This window comes from Symphalangus syndactylus, chromosome 18 (genome assembly GCF_028878055.3).
Source record: "Symphalangus syndactylus isolate Jambi chromosome 18, NHGRI_mSymSyn1-v2.1_pri, whole genome shotgun sequence".
In the NCBI taxonomy this organism is placed as follows: Eukaryota; Metazoa; Chordata; class Mammalia; order Primates; family Hylobatidae; genus Symphalangus; species Symphalangus syndactylus.
Window position 1 is genome coordinate 34,357,485 of NC_072440.2, and position 22,083 is coordinate 34,379,567.

The following is a 22,083-nucleotide window of genomic DNA, read 5'->3' on the forward strand; positions in this document are numbered from 1 at the left end:
TGGTTTGTAATTTTCTTTTAATGCCTTTGTCCAGTTTTGGTATCAGAATAAGGTTTGTCTTATAAAATGGGTTAAGTCACAACCAACATTATACTGAATGGGCTAAAGCTAGAAGCATTCCCCACAAAAACTGGCATAAGACAAAGGTGCCCTCTCTCACGACTCCTATTTAGCATAGTATTGGAAGTTCTGGCCAGGCCACCAGGTAAGAGAAAGAAATAAAGGGCATTCGAATAGGAAGAGAGGAAGTCAAACTATCCCTGTTTGCAGATGACATGATCCTATATCTAGAAAACCCCATTATCCCAGCCCAAACATTTCTTAAGCTGATAAACAACTTCAGCAAACTCTCAGGATACAAAATCAATGTGTAAAAGTCACTAGCATTCCTATATACCAACAATAGTTAAGCCAAGAGCCAAATCAGGAATGAACTTTCATTCATAATTGCCACAAAATGAATAAAATACCTAGGAATACAGCTAACTAGGGAGGTGAAAGATCTCTACAAAAAAAAACTACATACCACTGCTCGAAGAAATCAGAGATGACACAGACAAATGAAAAATATTCCATGCTCATGGATAGGAAGAATCAATAACAAGAAAATGACCATGCTGCATGTAAATTTACAGATTTAGTGCTTTTCCCATTAAGCTACCATTGATATTCTTCACAGAGCTAGAAAAAACAGTTTTAAAATTCATATGGAGCCAAAATGGAGCCTGAATAAATAGCCAAGGCAATCCTAAGCAAAAAGAACAAAGCTAGAGGCATCATGCTACTTGGCTTCAAACTATACTATAGGGCTACAGTAACCAAAACAGCATGGTACTGGTACAAGAACAGACAGATGGACCAATGAAACAGAATAGAGAACTCAGAAATGAGGCTGCACACGTACAACTATCTGATTTCAACAAACCTGACGAAAACAAGCAATGGGGAAAGGATTTCCTATTCAATAAATGCTGCTAGGATAACTGGCTAGCCATATATGTAGAAGATTGAAACTGGACCCCTTCTGTACACCATATACAAAAATTAACTCAAGATGGATTGAAGGCTAGTCACGGTGGCTCACACCTGTAATCCCATCACTTTGGGAGGCTGAGGTGGGTGAATTGCCTGAGGTCAGGAGTTTGAGACCAGCCTGGCGAAGATGGTGAAACCCCATCTCTACTAAAAATACAAAAATTAGCCAGGCATGGTGGCACATGCCTGTAGTCCCAGCTACTCGAGAGGCTGAGGCAGGAGAATTGCTTGAACCTGGGAGGCAGAGATTGCAGTGAGCTGAGATCATGCCATTGCACTCCAGCCTGGGTGACAGAGTGAGATCCCGTCTCAAAAAAAAGAAAAAGATGGATTGAAGACTTAGATATAAAACCCAAAACTATAAAACCCTGAAAGACAACCTAGGCAATGCAATTCAGGACATAGACATGTGCAAAGATTTCATGATGAAGATGCCAAAAGCATTGCAACAAAAGCAAAAATTGACTAATGGGATTTAATTAAACTAAGGAACTTCTGTACAGCAAAAGAAACTACCAACAGAGCAAACAGACAGTGTACAGAATGTGAGAAAATTTTTGCAGACTATGCATCTGACAAAGGTCTAATATACAGCATATATAAGGAACTTAAACAAATTAACAAGAAAAAAAATCCCCATTAAAAATTGGGCAAAGGACGTGAACAGACACTTCAAACAAGACATACATACATACATATATGAAAAAAAAGCTCAACATCACTGATAATTAGAGAAATCCAAATCAAAACCACAGTGAGATAACACCTCAAACCAGTCAGAATGGCTACTGTTAAAAAGTCAGAATTAACAGATGCTGGTGTGAGGTTGTGGAAAAAAAGGAATGCTTATACACTGTTGGTGAGAGTATAAATTAGTTCAGCCATTGTATAAGACAGCGTGGTGATTCCTCAAAGATCTAAAGACAGAAATACCATTCAACCCAGCATTCCCATTACTAGGTATATACCCAAAGGAATATAAATCACTCCACTACAAAGACAAAAGCACATGTATGTTCATTGCAGCCCTATGCACGTAGCAAAGACATGAAATCAACCTAAATGGCCATCGATAACAGACTGGATAAAGAAAATGTGGTACATGCACACCATGGAATACTATGCAGCCATAAAAAGAATGAGATCACGTCCTTTGCAGGGACTTGGATGGACCTGGAGGCCATTATTCTCAGCAAACTAACATAGAAACAGAAAACCAAATACTACATGTTCTCATTTATAAGTGGGAGCTAAATTATGAGAACATATGGACACATAAAGGGGGACAACAGACACTGGAGCCTTTTGGAGGGTAGAGAGTGGGAAGACAACTAATGGGTACTAGGCTTTTTAAACTTGGATGTATTAGGGAAATAACCTATAAAACAGACCCCCATGACACAAATTTACCTATGTAACAAACCTGCACTTGTACCCTTGAACTTAAAATAGAAGTAAAAAAAAAAAATAAAATAAAATGGTTTAAGTTTTCTATTTTTTGGAATAGTTTGTATATTTAATGTTATGTTGTCTTTAAATATTTTTAGAATTCATCAATGATGTCATTGGAGCCTAGAATTTTTATTGTGGGAAGATTTTTAATTAAAAATTTAATTTCCTTATTAGATATAACATTTTCTAAATCTTCTGAGTCCTTGTTTTGTAATTATGTATTTCAAGTATTACTCAATTTCAGCTGAATTGCCACATTTATTAACATTTGTGATACGCTCTTACTGTTTTTTAATGCCTGTAAATAATTATATTCCGTCATTTATTCCTGATATGTACAGTTTGTGTTTTCTCCCCTTTCTCTTGATCCGTCTAGCTATAGGTTTATTGATTTTATTGTTCTCTTTTTAAAAAACATCTTTTGGTGGCCAGGCGGGATGGCTTACGCCTGTATTCCCAGCACTTTGGGAGGCTGAGGTGGGTGAATCTCCTGAGGTCGGGAGTTTGAGACTAGCCTTACCAACAAGGAGAAACCCCGTCTGTACTAAAAATACAAAATAAGCCAGATGTGGTGGCACATGCCTGTAATCCCAGCTACTCGGGAGGCTGAGGCAGGAGAATCAGTTGAACCCAGGAAACAGAGGTTGCAGTGAGCCGAGATCGCAGCATTGCACTCCAGCCTGGGCAAAAAGAGTGAAACTCCTTCTCAAAAAAACAAACAACGAAAAAAACCTTTTGGTTTCTTTGATATTCTCTATTGTTTGCTCATTTCCTTCCTTCCTTCCTTCCTTCCTTCCTTCCTTCCTTCCTTCCTTCCCTCCCTCCCTCCCTCCCTCCCTCCTTCCTTCCTTCCTTCGCTCCCTCCCTCCCTCCCTTCCTTTTTTTTGTTTTTGAGACAGAGTCTTGCTCTGTCACCCAGGCTGGAGTGCAGTGGCACAATCTCGGCTCACTGCAGCCTTGTGCCACCACACCCAGCTAATTTTTGTTTTCTTGTATTTTTGCATATATATATATATATATATATATATATATAATTTTTTTTTTGGTAGATATGGGATTTCACCATGTTGCCCAGACTGGTCTCCAACTTCTGAGCTTAAGCAGTCCTTCCACATCAGCCTCCCAAAGTGCTGGGATTACAGGCCCGAGTCACCACACCTAGCCTGTTTGCTCATTTTCTATTTCATTGTCTACTTCTTATTATTTCCTTCCTAGTTCTTACTTTGGGTTTAATTTGTCCTTTATTTAAAAATGTTTTTAAGAGAGAAGTTTGAATCATTGATTTTGGACCTCTCTTCTTTCATAAAATTAGCACTTAACAGCTATAAATTTCTTTGTATGCCCTCTAGCAGCATTTCACAAATTTTATTATACTGTATTTTTATTTTCATTCAGTTAAAAATTTTTTGTGTGTGATTTCTTCTTGGATTGTGATTAGATAATATACTCTGATTTTAATCTTTCTAATATTGAAATATGCCTCATGGTCTATCATATGTTCTACCTTGATGAATGTGTCTCACATGCTTATTTTTAATTTTTGTGTTTACATAGTTGATATATATATTTATGTGATATATGAGATGTTTTGATACAGGTGTGCAATGCGTAATAATCACATCATAGAGAATTTTGGTATCCAACCCCTCAAGCATGTATCCTTTGTATTACAAATAATCCAATTATATTATTTTAGTTATTTTAAATGTACAGTTAAATTATTATTGATTATAGCCACCCTGCTGTGCTATCAGGTAGTAGGTTTTGTTCATTCTATTTTTTTGGTACCCATTAACCAGCCTACACCTATCCCCCCACCCTCCCCAACTACCTTCCCAGCCTCTGGCAACCGTCCTTCTACTCTCTATGTCCATAAGTTCAATGGTTTTGATTTTTAGCTCCCACAAATAAGTGAAAACATGCAAAGTTTGTCTCTCTATGCCTGGCTTATTTCGCTTAACATAATGATCTCGAGTTCCATCCACGTTGTTGCAAATGGCAGGATCTCATTCTTTCTTATGGCTGAATAGTACTCCATTATGTATATGTACCAGATTTTCTCTATTTATTCTTCTGTTGATGGACACTGAGGTTGCTTCCAAACTGGCTACTGTGGATAGTACTGCAATAAACATGGGAGTGCAGATATCTCTTCCATAACATGATTTCTTTTATTTTGGGTATATACCTAGCAGAGGGATTGCTGGATCATATGGTAGTTCTATTTTTAGGTTTTTGAGGAACCTCCAAACTGTTCTTCATAGCGGCTATACTAATTTACATTCCCACCAACAGTGTCTGAGGATTCCCTTTTCTCTACATCCTTGCCAGCATTTGTTACTTTCTGTCTTTTGGATATAAGCCATTTTAACTGGGGTGAGATGATATTTCATTGTAGTTTCGATTTGCATTTCTCTGATGATTAATGACATTGAACACCTTTTTGTATGCCTGTTTGCCATTTGTATATCTTCTTTTTTTTTTGAGACGTAGTCTTGCTCTGTCACCCAAGCTGGAGTGCAGTGGCACCATCTCAGCTCACTGCAAGCTCCACCTCTCAGGTTCATGCCATTCTCCTGCCTCAGCCTCCTGAGTAGCTGGGACTACAGGGGCCCACCACCACACCCGGCTAATTTTTTTTGTATTTTTAGTAGAGACGGGGTTTCACCATGTTAGCCAGGATGGTCTCGATCTCCTGACCTCGTGATCCACCCACCTCGGCCTCCCAAAGTGCTGGGATTACAGGCATGAGCCACCACGCCTGGCCTGCCACTTTTATATCTTCTTTTGAGAAATGTCTATTCAAATCTTTTGCCTGTTTTTTTATCCAGTTATTGGACTTTTTTCCTGTAGAGGTGTTTGAGCTCTTTATATATTCTGGTTATTAATCCTTTGTCAGATGGATAGTTTGAAAATATTTTCTCCCGTTCTGTGGGTTGTCTCTTCACTTTGTTGATTGTTTCCTTTGCTGTGCAGAAGCTTTCTAACTTGATGTGATCCCATTTGTCCATTTTTGCTTTGGTTGCCTAGCTTGTGGGATATTACTCAGTAAATTTTTGCCCAGACCACTGTCTTGGAGATTTTCCTTAATGTTTTCTTGTAATGATTTCATAGTTTGGGGTCTTAGGTTTAATTAAGTGTTTAATTCATTTTGATTTGATTTTTATATATGGTGAGAGATAGGGTGTATCTTTCATCCTTGAAAAGTATATCCGCCCTTGTTGGGCCTGGTGTTCTAGCATTGTCAATTAGATCCTTTTTGTTGATAATGTTTCTCAAGTGTTTGGTATTATACCTTTTCTTTATAGTTGATCAATCAATTACTAAGGGAGGAGTGTTGACAACTCCAAATGCATATCTAGATTTGTCTACTTCTCCTTTTCACTCTGTCAGTTTTTGCTTCATGTATTTTAAGTTTTTAAATTAAGTGCATTCACATTTAAGATTTTTATGTCAGCCAGGTACAGTGGCTCACACCTGTAATCCCAGAACTTTGGGAGGCCAAGGTGGGTAGATCACTTGAGGTCAGGAGTTCGAGACCAGCCTGGCCAACATGGTGAAACCCCGTCTCTACTAAAAAAATACAAAAATTAGCTGGTGTGGTGGTACATGCTTGTAGTCTCAGCTACCTGGGAGGCTGAGGCAGGAGAATGGCTGAACCCAGGAGGCGGCAGTTGCAGTGAGCCAAGATTGCGATATTGCACTCCAGCCTGGGCAACAGAGCAAGACTCCGTCTCAAAAAAAAAGAAAAAGATTATTATGTCTTCTTGATGAATCAACCTCTTTATCATTATAAAAAGGAAAAAGGAAATGTTTATTTTTATCCTTAATAACATTACTTATTCTGAAATCTTCTTTGTCTTGTTAATATAGTGGCCCCAGCTTTCACTTTATTGTTTGCATGTTACAACTTCTGTAATTCTTCTGTTTGTAACTTTCTTACATCTTTATATTTAAAGTGAATTTCTTTTAAGCAGCTTATAGTTGTTTAGTCATTTTTTAAATCCAGTCTGACAGTATTCATCTTTCAATTGTGTTATTTCTTTCACTTATATACAATGTAATTACTGATATAACTAGGTTTTAGTTGATAATATTGCTGTTTGTTTTCTAGCTTTTTTCATTTGTTTTGGTTCCAGTTTCTTTTTCAATTAATTGAATATTTTAAAAATATTTCATTTTAGAATGTGTATCCTGCAGTTTTTGGATGGAGTATTCTATAAATGTCATTTGGATTAGGTTAATTGATAGTGCTGTTCAGGTCAACTAACTATATATCCTTAATGACTTTTTATTAAGATTGATCTATCAGTTACTGAAAAGGGGTGTAAAAGTTTCTAACTCTAGGCTGGGCGCGGTGGCTCATGCCTGTAATCCTAGCACTTTGGGAGGCCGAGGTGGGCTGATTGCCTGAGCTCAGGAGTTCGAAACCAGCCTGGGCAACATGGTGAAACCCCATCTCTACTAAAAAATACAAAAAAATTAGCGTGTGGCAGCGGGTGCCTGTAGTCCCAGCTACTCAGGAGGCTGAGGCAGGAGAATTGCTTGAACCTGGGAGGCAGAGGTTGCAGTGAGCCGAGCTCGCGCTACTGCACTCCAGCCTGGGCGACAGAGTGAGACTCCGTCTCCAAAAAGGAAAAAAAAAGTTTCTAACTATAATAGTGGATTTGTGTATTTCTCTTTGCAGTTCTATAAGTTTTTGACTCACTTTTGTTTTACACTTGGTTGTTAGGTGCATACACACTAAGAATTTTTTTTCTTCTTCTTAGAGAATTGATGCTTTTAGTGTTATGTAATGTCATTCTTATCCATGAGAGTTTTCCTTTATCTGAAGCGTGCTGTGTCTCACGTTAATATAGCTACCCCAGTTTTCTTTAGATTAGTGTTAGCATGGTATATCTTTTTCCATCCATTACTTTTAACCTAGCTGAGTCTTTATATTTATAGCAGATCTCTATGGTATTCAACATATAGTTGGCGCTTACATTTTCGCCACTCTGACAATCTTGGGCTTTTAATTGGCATATTTAAAACTTTCATATTTAAAGTGATCATTGAGATAATTGAATTAATATCTGTCATGTGTGTAACTTTTCTATTTATTGTATTTTGTTTCTTTTTTCTGCCTTTTCTTGTTTTAACTGAGCATTTTATGATTCTATTTTATTTATCTCTTCTCTTAGCATATCAATTATACTTTAAAACATTTTAGTTGCTGCCCGAGTTTGTAATGTGACAATTTTATATATAAAATACATTTAATGTGTACATATATATAAATTTGTAACTAATCTAAGTCTGCCTTCAAATGACACTAAATTGCCTCATGTGTAATGCAGGCTCATTTAAAGAATGTATGTCCAGTTCTTCATTCCTGTTCCTTATGACATTGCTGTCCTTCATTTTATTTATCCACTTACTATAATAACTAATACATTGTTACTATTATTACTTTAAATAGTTATCTTTTATATCAATTAAGAATAAGAAAAATATATTTTATTTTAGCCTTAGTCTTTTTTAATTTTTAGTTTTTATAGATACATAATAGTTGTATGCATTTGTGGGGTATGTGTGATATTTTGATACAAGGATACAAGGTGTATGATCAAATCTGGGTGATTGGGATATTCTTTTTTTGATATCCTTCCTTTCTGTATATAGACCTAAGTTCCTGAGCGATGTCATTTTCCCTTTTCCTGAAGAGCTTTAAAAAAATATTTCTTGCAGTGCAGGTCTACCGATAATGAATTCTCTTAGTTTAGGTTTGTCTTAGAAACTCTGTTTCTCTTTAATCTTTGAAAGATAATTTCACAGGACACAGAATTTACATGGTTTCTGATAGAAATAGCTGAAATTTCTATTCTTTTTTCTCCACGAGTAAGGTGTATTTTTTCTCTGTATTCTCTCAAGATTTTCTCTGTGTCTTTTATTTCCTGCAATTTGAATATGATATGCATACATGCAGATTTTTTGGTATTTACCTATTTGGTATTTCTGAACTTCCCTTCCTGGATCTGTAGTTGGGTATCTGTCATTGATGTTGAAAAATTCCTCGCCATTACTTCAAATACTTTTCTGCTCCCTTCTGTTTTTCTTCTCCTTCTAATATGTCAATTACATGGAATTCATACCTTCAGATATTGTCTCAGAATTCCTGGATGGTCTATTCTGGGGTATGCGTGTGCATGTGTGTGTGTATGTATGTGTGTATGTGCGTGATTCTTTTTTGTCTCTGTATTTCAGTTTGGGAAGTTTCTATTCACCCTATTATCAAGTTCACTGGTTCTTTCCTTCGCATGTTCAGTCCTTAGCATATTCAGACATTCATCATTTCTGATATCTAGCATTAAAAAGCTTTTTTCGTAGAGTTTTCATCACTCTGCATACATTAATTATCTATCTCTTCTTGCGTGTTGTCTACTTTTTCCTTTAAAGCTGTTAACATATTAATCATAGTTATTTTAAATTCCCTGTTTATTCCAAAATCTGTGTCATATTTAATCTAGTTCTGATGGTTGTTTTATCTTTTTTGCCCATATTTCAGTATGTCTTATATATATATATATATTTCTTTTACTGAAAGCCAGACATGATGTATTGGGTAATGGGAACTGAGGTAAACAGTCTTTTAATGTGTGGTAGTAGATATTCTGTCAATAATTGCTCATGAATTATGCATGTTTGCATCGTAAAGTGTAACTCTAAAATGAAACTTGTGGCTCCTTTAAGTCTTTATACTCTGGAAGAACCAAATGGACTCAGTTTTTTCTGGTATGGAAACATTTTCAGTTAATGTAGCATGACTGAAGCATTTTACTCTGTCAGTTGATTAAGTTTCAAAGCTATATAGTGCCATAGTTTTTTATCCAAACTTGTAAAATCATGCTTAATAATATTATTTTCTTATGTCTCCACATTTACATTATAAGTTTTAATCGCTTTAAAATTTTTAGATTTTTCAGATTAGAACATATTGCTATTATTATTAAACTAGTACTCTATATTGTCTTTTAATAAATACTAAATTTTGGTCAGGGCCAGTAAGATGCCAAAATTATGCTATCTATGAATTCACACACATAAATAAATGCACATACATATACACACATACATATTATATATACAATATATATAAAATTTCATCTGTAGACATTCACATAATGTAGACATATTCATGTAGTAGCTAAAACATAGCTAAAACAACGTAAAGATATTCTTTAGAAAAGTTATTAAAATAAAGTCTAACAATTAAAGTATTTCAATAATTAGGCTTTTGCCATAGTATGGACTAATGCCAAAAAATAGATAAGTCCAGTCTGCTAGTTACTGCATTAAGTATCTGGAATTTCAGAATAAACTCTGTGTGTGTGTGTGTGTGTGTGTGTGTGTGTGTTGCAGAAATAATAAAACTACTGAAATAGATTTTGTCACTCTCAAACTTTGGAACTTTGATAAGAGATTTTCTTCATTTTGCTGGAAAAATAAAGAAGTTAATTTGTAGACAAACACCATTGTCCTAATTGACTGGTAAGAGTTTTAGCTATCATTAACTAATTCAAGCAACATTTTTCTCATAGTACTAAGGAAGACTACAATGGCCAAAGTTTCCTTGTTCCAACTACCTTCCCTATCTTTGCAATGACTATTATGTATACCCCCACACACATACATACACCCCAACATGTTAGTATATCTCTAATAGCTAGCTTCCTCTGGTACCTGGCATCTTTACAGTGACATGAAAGAAAAATGTGTAAAGTAGTAGCAGAAAAGATATAAATAAGTTACGGTACTTTCTTTGACTATTGGAAACTTAACCTTCAACTTAGAAGTGCTTAGACCAAATGTGATCATTATTGTGTATGGTATGGGGAGAGTCTAGGTCCTAGATTCTGCTAGGCACCACCCTTATTAAATACATTCCTACCTAAGTTCAGTATCTTGAATTCACTTTTTAAAGTAGATTGCATATAAAGTTCAAAAGTAGAATTAAATTCCAAACTCTGTTTTAGAAAACACATGAGCAAATTGTAATAATTATCCTATTGGGTAAATACTAAATCTAAAAATGTTTGCCAGATGTGGGCATAAAAGGTTCTGAGTACATCCCTTAAATTCTGTCTTTTCTTTATTATAACAAGTGATTCATAGCCAAGCTCAGTTATGTATAAGAACAGTTCTCTAATGGAAAATCATTCTAAATTAAGAATGTCATTTTATTCTCTTTTTCTTTTTTTTTTTTTTTTGCTCCAATGGGAAAGCTTAACTTTGAGATTTTTACAGTTGGCACAATTTAGACTATCATTATCTCATCATTTTAAAAAGTTGCTTCTTAAAGAAAAAATTAATCATATTAAACAGCATTAGGAAACTGTTCTTTAATCTGGTAATTTTATGTGTTTTATCTCTTTGAAGAACTGACTGATCATCTATTTATTTTTTCCTTTGGAGGCAGACTTTAAAAGTACATGTTCTATGTACTACTGATTGTTTAACAAAATGCTTGACAGAGTTTAAAGTACCATGATTATCTAACAAAAACAATGATGTTGATATATTAGCAACACGATTATCTTCAGTTTAAAAATTAAGTTTGCTTAGACAGAAAAATTTAACGAGGCATTTTAAGATTTTCCTTCGCTATACAGATCTTCTGTTTGGTTTGAAAACATCTGTTATGATTTTAAAAAGAATCTCCAGACTAAATGCAAATTAAATTTATACTCAGTAGGCTATGTTTGCTCTTTCCATTCTTACAAATCTCCCAACAGAACCAATAAGAATTGTGTACCTAAATCAAGAGTAAGCTATTATTTTGTGGTACAAAATGCATTATGTTATTTTCACAGTTAATTAAGGGGGATCATATAATATAGGAGGAAATAACACAAAGTATGATCACAAATGGGCTGCCTCATATATCTTAAAAAATGAAAAGACATGATAAATTCTGTCCTTTATAATAGCGTGCTTTTACCCTATATAGGGAAATTTTGTTTTGTTAAATGACATTTCAAAGGAAAATATCATTTGCATAGAAAATGATCTGCTTTAATATTTAAAATATCTCAGAAAAGCATGCATGTCAATAGACTGATAGATGCTGAGTTACAGAAGCTTAATTTAATGAATAACCTTTATGCCACAATTTCTCTCCGTCTCTGTATAGTAACCACTTTGTCTCTGACTGATGATGCCACTTGTTTTGACCAAAAACTCTCCCCTTTTACCCTTTTATTACTTATTATATAGTATTATATATTTTATTACATTATCCACCATTAAGGGAGGTATGTACACATATGATGCTTCCAAAATTCTGCCTCTCATGGTTTACAGTTAGTCAGCAGTAGTCTCTCATTGATACACAATTTATTTGGATTCAGAGATTTACTGAGCACCTAATTCCGGAGATTTACTGAGATGGTTACAAGGGATACTGTGCGTTGTGGATATAGTGATGATGAAAATAAAAGTCTTATCCTGGAAGAACATCTTTTTTTTTTTCACTTTTCTCTTTTTCTTTCTCCAACTCTCGATCAGTTACTTCAAGAGCATCTTCCTCTAACCTGCTTGCATTCATGAGCCAAAACAAAAAGCAAAATTACTAGGCTAGGGATGTGTAGTGTTATGAAGAAAAATAACAATATGCAATTTTAAGTTTGAACATAAAATAAAATCAGAGTCATTTACCTGTAGAAATTTTTGATAATACTTAAAAGTCCCCTTTAGAACTTCTTCAGTTATTTTCATTCACCTTTTCCTTGTTAAAACTGCTTTTCTTTAAATACCACTAGTTCTATAGAAAACTTTAAAATATATTTCATTCTGCTAAATTGCTAATGCCAATAGTATTGTCATATACTATTCCTCATTTCACAGACAATGATTTAGTGTGCAAAGTAGGTTAAATAGGCTTATTTGAGCCATTCTCAGAGATAAAATAACAATTTATACCATTATTTTAATTCAATTCAATCTAATTTTTTTTGAGACACGATGTCTTTCTGTCACCCAGGCTAGAGTGCAGTGGCATGAACACAGCTAACTGCAGCCTCAACCTCCTGGGCTCAAGTGATCCTTCTGCCTCAGCCTCCCATGTAGCTGGGACCATAGGCATGTGCTACCATACCTGGCTAACTTTTTTATTTTTTGTAGAGACAGAGTCTCACTTTGTTGCTGTATTCATCCACTCTTGCATTTCTGTAAAGAAATACCCGAGACTGGGTAATTTCTAAATAAAAGAAACTTAATTGGCTCACGGTTCTTCAGGCTGTGCAGAAAGCATGATGCTGGCATCTGCTTGGCTTCTGGGGAGGCCTCCGGGAACTTACAATCATGGAGGAAGGCAAAGGGGAAGTGAGGTATCTCACATAGGGGGAGCAGGAGCAAGAGAGAGAGGGAGGAGGTGCCACACACTTTTAAAAGACCAGATCTCACAAGAACTCACTCACTGTCCCAAAGACAGTACCAAGGGAGGTGGTACCAAACCGCCTCCCTGATCCAGTCACCTCCCACCACGCCCCACCTGCAACACTGGGGATTACAGTTTGACATGAAATCTGATCAGGGACACAGATCCAAACCATATCAGTTGCCCAGGCTGGTCTGGAATTCCTGGACTCAAGTGATCCTCCCACCTCAGCCTCCCAGAGTGCTGGGATTACAGGCATGAGTCACGGCGCGCAGCTATACCATTATTTTTAGAGCAAATTTTTTCAGGGTTCCAAGAATGAGCTTCAAAACTTGAGAACCAAATCAATTTACAAAGCCAAGCCTGCTGTCTTGTGTAGTTAATCTGAGAGGAGAAATCAATTGCCAAATTGTAGAACAAAGTATTCTGTATATATTCAGGTATATATATTTAACTATATAGAAACTTTCTTTTAAAATATTCTGTGTGTGTGTGTGTGTGTGTGTGTATTATAACAGGGGTTCCCAACCGTGGCCTGTTAGGAACCGGGCCACATAGCGGAAAGTCAGCTGCAGGTAAGCAAGGGAAGCTTCATTTGTATTTACAGCTGCCCCCTTTGCCCCCTCCCCACCCCCACTGCCACCGCATTGCCCACATTACTGCCTGAGCTCCACCACCTCCTGTCAGATTAACAGGGATTACATTCTCATAGGAGCGAGAACCCTTTTGTGAACATCTTATGCGAGGGTTCTTAATTGCCTGCTCTTTCTGAGAATCTAATGCCTGATGATCTTTCACTGTCTCCCATCACTCCAAGACGGGACTGTCTAAATGCAGGAAAACAAGCTCAGAGCTCCTACTGATTCTACATTGTAGTAAGTTGTATAATTAATTCATTATATCTTACAATGTAATAATAATAGAAATAAAGTACACAATAAATGCAATGTGCTTCAATCACCCTGAAACCACTCCCCCCCAACCCCACCCTGGTCTGTGGAAAAGTTGTCTTCCCACGAAACTGCTCCCTGGTGCCAAAAAGGATGGGGACCACTGTTATATCACACATCCATGTGTCTACCATTCAGATTTAACAAATATTAATATTGTCCCGTTGCTGTTTTGGGGCTTTTATTGTTGTTCCTTGAAAAGGTTGCCAATATCATATTGCTTTTAATTACCATAGTTTTATAATAGGTATTGAAGTTCTCCCCTCCTTCTTCAAAATTATTTTGGCCCTTTCTGAGTCTTTACTTTCCTATATTAATTTTGGAATCTTAGTGTCAGTTTCTATTTAAAAAACTGATAGAATTTTAATTAAGCTGCTTATTCATTCAGCCTTGATGATGGGTTTGCAGGAAATTTACATGATTCCTAAGTGTTTTCTCGTGCACTGAATGAAGACCTGTTCTTATATAAGGTAATGTAAGAACCTAGGTAGGGCCATCCAGGGAGAATTATGCTCCAGAGAAGAGAGAAACCTTTGGATAGGACAGGTGATGAGATAAGGCCAAATGAAAAGAATGTCTTTTTTTCCCCTATAGTGGAATAGCTGCAATTCTTAAGATCCTATGTTATTTAAAGTTATGTTTAAAAGTGTTACTTGCATATGAAAAAAACTGATTACCAGCCAGAGTTTCCAGTTCACAATTTTATAGTTAGTTTTCCTGCAGAAATTAAATGATTAAAGGTTTCGATCAAACCTAACAAAACAAACATAATTGCATCATTTTTTCCTTTTAAACCACACTCCACTAACACTGTCTTCTCTATTCCTTTGTCCTTGACCTGGCATTTTTACATGGAGCATAATGCATAGGCACCAGTAGTTCTTAACAAAAGCACACATAACCAAATAACACTCCAATGAAGTACCTAGACTAAAGCAACCATGTGTTCCTATGTTATAGACCTAGGCTTTTTATTTTTTTCTTCAAAGTTGGTCTAGTTCCCAATACCCACTGCTGTATAACCAACAGGGGTCTAGTTAAAGCAAATTATGTTAACTAATGAATTAAGCACATTATATCCAATTCACATTATGAGAACTTTACTAGTTTAGTCTGGCATCAAAGCTTAGATAAAGATTCAGTCAGGAAATTGTCAACATCATGGAAGTCCTGTGGATTGCTGTAAGTGTATGTCCCAGAGGTTGGAGAACAAGGGAGGTGCGACTTTAATACCCCAAAGTCAAATGGGATCCTTGCTTAAAAAGAAATGAAGTACTGGCCAGGATCTCAGAGTCTCAGGAGCAGGGGTACTAGACAAATGATTTAGTTTCTCAGACTGGGATATAAAAGAGTGTCTTGTTCACAAGAAACAGGACCAGAGCCTAACTACTAGAATTCACTTGAAGACTAGAATAGAACTGGACCAACAATATGCCATATTTTAATGCTGCTCTACAAAGCTAATGGCCTCCATCTCTTTAAATTCTAACAGTGAATGAAATTGGTCCCTGATCCCATGAGCAGAGTGGAGCCTTGCTGTATATGTGAATTGCATAACTTCTGTATGGTAATTGCAGGAACAAACGGGCAGAAAAAAGGGCAAAGTTCATCATAGTGAAAATGGAATTCGTGGCAGATCCTTTGGATCCCACGTTTTCTAAGAGACTGTTGATTGGGTCTGCATTTTAACCTCGTGAGTCTCCTCAGTTTATCCAAATGAAATAAATCGACCTCCACTGAGATTCAGTTCACTTCACTAAACCTCTAAGCCTTCATCACCAATTGTTAGACTGTTTATATGCTAGGTACAGAGAATAAAATGAAATATAAAACATACTTTTTGCTCAGTGGGATAACCAGTAAAAATGGAATTCAGTGTCAAGCTATACCGATAGGCTTAAAAATTTATTATTAACAGCCACTTTGGAAGACACTTTGGCCGTTTCTTACAAAACTAAGCATACTTTTAACATAGGATCCAGCAATACTTAAATGTGGAAATCAAACTATTAACGATTTCAGAAGATAATATGGAAGTAAATCCCCATGACCTTAGGGTAAAGAAGGATTTTTTTAAACAAGACATAAGGAACATGAAATGTATGATTAACCAGTTCAACCACATTAAAATTAAGAGTTTAATCAAAAGATACCATAAAGCAAACAGCACAGTGGAGGAAAAGGTGTTTGCTACTGTGTTACAGTTAAACACATTTAACTGACACAGTCCAGTTTCAAGAATATATAAAGAAGTACAAATTAATAAAATCAAATACTTCAATAGAAAATATGCAAATACTTGAACACTTTACAAAAGCAGGCATCCGAGGTGTCAATAAGCATATAAAAAGATGTTCAACCTAGTTAATATTCAGAGAAAGGCAAATTATACCAACTATGTTTGGCACAAATTAAGAAATCTGAAAATACTAAATATTGGTGAAGATGTGGTGCAAAAAGGATTCTTACACACTACAGGTGAGAATGTAAATTGGTGCAATCACTTTGAAAAGCTGTTTGGCATTGTCCAGTAAATTTGAAATTTTACACAACTTACGACCCAACCATTTATTTTGGACATCTATCCTAGAGCAGTGATCCCTGGGATGTCTGAGGCATTTTCAGATCAAAGCTAGTTTCACAAGAGTACTAACACTTCATTTGCCTTAAAAAAAAAAAAATTGATATTTGCACTGATTGTGCAAAAGCAATTGTGGGAATAAATGCTGACACCTTAGCATGAATCAAGACAGCCATACTAGTATTCAGTGCGTTTGTAACTCCCATACAGTCACAATAAAACCCACACCATTTTTACTTGAGTGTCCTTGATGAAGCAGCAAAATTATTAGTTTTATTAAATCACAACCCTTGAGTTCATGTCTTCTTAATAGTCTATGTTGCCCATTACTGCTGCATGAATGCTGGCTACATGATATTTCTGGGTCAGGGGCAAAAGATGTTATTACAGTACAGCAAGCATCATAAGCATCAACATATTTACATTGGTTCCCCTTGGCCCCAAATTCCACAACAGTGACACAATATGGCCCATATAAATGCTGCACACGCAGTGAGTTTGCATTGCAACTGAGAAACACAGAGCTTAAGGAATCTACCACTTTTATGGCAAGTAATAAATTAACCTGTTCATTGTCCAAGAGGAGAGATGTTACCTCATCTCTCAAAATTACCCGGACAAATGGCCTGAGTAAAAGAACAAGTGATCAGGCACCTGCAGCAAGATGTGGAGGATCACAAAAGGCCCAAGGACGACTGTCTCTCCCAATATGTATCTGTCTCCATGTGTGCGTATGTTTGTGTGTGTCCATGTGTGCATATGTGTGTGTGTCTGTCTCCATGTGTGCATATGTGTGTGTATGTCCCTCTGACTCTTTGTCTCTATCTGTGTATGTTCCTAAAACCCTCCACAAATGAGAATCATTAACTCGATGTAATCTGAAATGTTTACTAAACACATAAAACTGGCAATGAAGATATTCTCTTGTTACCCACTGTTCATCCATTGGGGTGGGCCTGAGGTTTGCCAAACACTCCTTTGTTCTTTTTTTTATTCTTCTTTTTTTAAATTATTATTTTTGAAATTCAACAGCAGAGTTGAGTTAGTTTTTTTTCTCTCTATTTATCTATACTTAGTTCAAGGCACAGCATCATTATCAGTATCAGTTCAAGCAGGGACCCTTCTTGTTTAATACTTGTATTAGTTTTTATATTTCTATAGTCCCACTTATCCCCTCTCATAGACAGCTACTCAGATAAATTTGATATGTATATTTGAATCCCTATGTATCCTCGTAAAATATTGCACGTTGTTTTGCACGTGTGTTTACTTTTTACTTTTTAAGTTTGAAATGATTTCACATTTACAGAAATATTGTTATAGTAGAAAGATTTACCATGTGTTCATTACCCAGATTCAAAAATAGTAAAGATTTTACAACACTTGTTTTATCTTTCTCTATTTATATATCCATAAAAATTTTTCTGATCTCTTTGAGAGTAAGTTGTAGACATTATATCCTTTATTCCTAAACATTTCAGCATGTATTTCCTAAGAACAAAAGATATTCTCTTATATAGCTGTCATACAATGGTCCAATTAGAAAGTTTGACATTGATACACTACTATTATCTAGTATACAGTTCATACTCCAGTTTCATTTATTGTCCCCAGCAATGTTTGCTTTCTGTAGCATTTTTTTCTCCCTAATCCAGTTTCCATTGCATTTACTTGTTATCTTTTGAGTATTTAATCTGGAATAATCTTCAGACTTTTTTGTTATTCAAGGTTGTGTATGTAACTTTTATTTACTTATGTGGTGTGGTGCTAAAGATCTTGTTCCCTTTCTTAATTTTTTTTACTGTTTTTAAGATCCACTCATATAGGCCAGATATGGGGGCTCACGCCTGCAATTCCAGCACTTTGGGAGGCCAAGAAGGGAGGATCACTTGAGCCCAGAGTTTGAGATCAGCCTGGGTAACATAGAGAGACCCCATCTTTATGAAAATTTAAAAATTTTCCAGGTTTGGTGTTGCACACCTGTGGTCCCAGCGACTTGGGAGAATGAAGTGGGAGGATTGCTTGAGCACAGGAGGTCGAGGCTGCAGTGAGCCATGATTGCGCCACTGCACTCCAGGCTTGGTGACAGAGCTAGACCCTGGCTCCTCGCACCAAAAAGATCCACTCATATTAATGTGTAGACATCTATCTTGTTTGTTGCTTCTAACTTCTGCTTAGTATTCCACGTATACATCTGCCAAAAAGGAAATATATTTTATACTCCAGCCTGAACGTCCTATTAAAGGGATCTTTTGAAGCTGATGTCGTGAATGTCAGTTGTAAACTTGCATTGTACTTTGTGTCACTGTAAGTGAACTATTTGACATTGCCAGATCATTTCTGGGATTTCTTATGTTTGAAATATAGATTACAGAAGTATATATTCTCTTAGATGACTAAAACCTAAATCCTTGAGACAACTATCTGCATCTGACACCCAAACTATAAAGATTGTTAATAGAAATAAAACTCAAGATTTTCTCCTTCAGTACTTGAGTTCATTGATTTTAAAATCTGTTGGCTTACATACATCTGAAAGGATTTTTTAAAATCATGTACCTTATTGTGTATTTTTCAGTTGATGTCTAAAATTTTTCCTTTTATGTCTAAGTAATTGCAAAGGATAGAATTTCCTTGCAAATATTGTTATTTAAAAATAGAATTGATATATCCCTCTCTTAAATATATACAGTTTAATCTAAATGCCATAGCAATTAGGTAACTATCATTATGCATTTAAAAAATACATGAACAGGTTCTATAGTCAAAATTTACATGATTTTCCCATCTTTTAATTCAATGTGCTCATTCCCCTTTAGAACTTTATCTTAATGTATATTTTAATATATCCTAATATATTTTAAAAGATATTTTATGCTTGAGTATTTTAAAATTATATACTGTATTATATATCTCTACAGCAAAAACATGTATATTAAAGTTTATTAATTTGTTTCTATGATCAGAAAGAAAATAATTTTCTTCTGGATTTAATGTTCATTACATTACAATAATTATTAGTTTCACTGACTGGAAGAATATATACATATTACAAATTTTGATAAATAATTAAATACATAAGTAAAGTTTTTATTAGAAGACCTATCATTAATTGGATGTATTTTTTCAATTATTGCATTTATCTCTGTATTGCTATAATGAGGCAGGATTTCAGCATCAATTCAATTTCTATAGATGTGAATGCTGAGAAAATTTGTTCACATAAGAAGTAGACAGGGATAAAAGGACTTTATTACAGAAATACCACTCAACTCTTTGAACTCCTTTTGAATTATTTGTCAAAATATAACCATGGGAATCTGTCATCAAAGAATAGTTTTAACCATTGATCAGCTGGTTATGTGATTATGTGCTCCTGCAAACCTGATAAAAGTGAGGAACTGGAAACTACCTGATATGGTTTAATTAAAATCAACCATCAAAAGTTATTCTCTTAACATTGACACAAATGTTCAATTGCCTCTTTTCTTGGCACCATGTTTTTATATTCCAAGGCAATGCACTATTATAAAATTATAGATAGGTGAAAGATACGCCTTTCTTTGTAAGACAGAAGATAGGATTTTGAAAGTAGAAGCTTGAGTTTTTTTAGAAAAGAGTGCATAAGGAGTCGAAAATCTCAAAATTGATTCTCTTAAAGCCATCTAAGTCTGTCTACACACCTATCTTAACATGAAACAGGGATACGTATAAAATTACCACTAAAAGGAGATAGTATTTTTAAAGCTATCATTACTTGAAAAGAATCATAGTGTTATTAACACAGAAGCATCAACCTTTCAGAGAAATAAAGAACATTACACATTTACACTACTGAGGTCTTTATGTAAATCTATAGTTGATTATTTTGACAGAATATATGTCTGATTCGACACACTTGAAACTTCACCTTCACGTTCCTTGAAGACCATTCGAAGAGACTTACTCCACTGTGTTGAGGTCAGACTAGAATACCAAATATTGGTGTTCTTGGAAGGTTATTTGATGTTTTAATTTAGGGCTGTGGATACTCTCATACATTTCCCTTTCTTTGCTTATTTTTGTTCCTCCACCTGAATTACTAGCTCTTCCTAATATGTGTATATGCACATATATGGGGCTGGGAGGAAAATATACATATTTATGTATAATATATATTTACATATAATATATATTTATATATAATACATATATGTGTATAATAATTTTTATATATTAATATTATATATTTATATATAATTTATATATAAATATATAATATTGTATATGTATATAATTATATGTATATGTATATAATATGTATATATTGCATATGTATATATACATATAATATATGTATAATATAATATATATTATATGTAAATATATATTATGTGCATATTATATATATATATATTTTTTTTTGGAGACACCTTGCTCTGTTACCCTAGCTATAGTATAGTGGTATGGTCTCAGCTTACTGCAACCTCTGCCTCCTGAGTTCAAGTGATTCTCATGTCTCAGCCTCCTGAGTAGCTGGAACTACAGGCGCACACCACCACCCCCGGCTAATTTTTTCTGTATCTTTAGTAGAGACAGGGTTTCACCATGTTGGCTAGGCTAGTCTCGAGCTCCTGACCTCAGGTGATCCTCCTGCCTCAGCCTCGCAAAGCACTGGGATTACAGGTGTGAGCCACCCGGCCTGGCCTATGAGGACATATTATATGTCTTTATTATAGCATTTTTTATATTGTACTTAGGAAAGTCAATTCATTCTGCTTCCTAAGCATGTCTCAAATCTAATTCTACCTGTTTATCCGGCACCCTCGTTCAGACCAACATCAGTTCTCAGTTGGTAATGATCTTCTGACTACTCCCCTGGCTCCATTCTCTTCCTACTTCAGGATCTCCACCATGGAGTTACTTACTTGTCTAATAGACAGATCAATTCCATATTCCCTGACTCAGAAATCTTCCATTGCTCTTACTTACAAGTCTTCCCTGTTTCTATGCTGCCAAGAGGACTCATATTAATATTTACTTTTATTAATTATCTTGTACTTACCTATTCCCAACTACCTTTCCGGACTTTTTCTCCAGCAACTATCCTCATCTATTTTACACTCTAGTGACATTTTCTCGAACACATATCATGGTGCACTTATTAGAATATATGTTGTAACAGACACATAAATTTATTTTCTTAGTAATATTCAACCTAAACTTCTGGTTACTTGTGAAGAAATGTTAAAATGTATATGTAATCTGTTTATACACATACATTGGATAAACACATACATATATATATGGTATGTAGTGGGTATATCTTTTTCAGAAAAAGATTTTTATTGTAAAAATGTTTTTTTAGATCACATTGTTAGAACTAAGCATGGCTATATAACACAGGAAAAAAATGACAAAGAAAATATTTTAAAAATAAAGGAGGCCACGATAAAGAAAAACCATAATCCTTAAGTATATCAATGGTTTTCAAAAGGTGTTTTGAAACACACGTACAAATGACCACGAATTACATGTGTGTTAAATTCCCTTTTATTAATATTAATAAGAAAAAGGACTTACGGCCGGGCACGGTGGCTCATGCCTTTAATCCCAGCACTTTGGGAGGCTGAGGCAGGCGGATCACGAGGTCAGGAGATCGAGACCAT

The 22,083-nt window shown here is 35.3% G+C and overlaps 1 protein-coding gene across 6 annotated transcripts in view; it reads left to right on the top strand.

Annotated features, from left to right (window-relative positions):
- Positions 1-22,083, top strand: part of ADAMTS6 (ADAM metallopeptidase with thrombospondin type 1 motif 6) — a 328,215-nt gene that overhangs the window by 155,569 nt on the left and 150,563 nt on the right. The gene's annotated exons all lie outside the window — the stretch shown is intronic.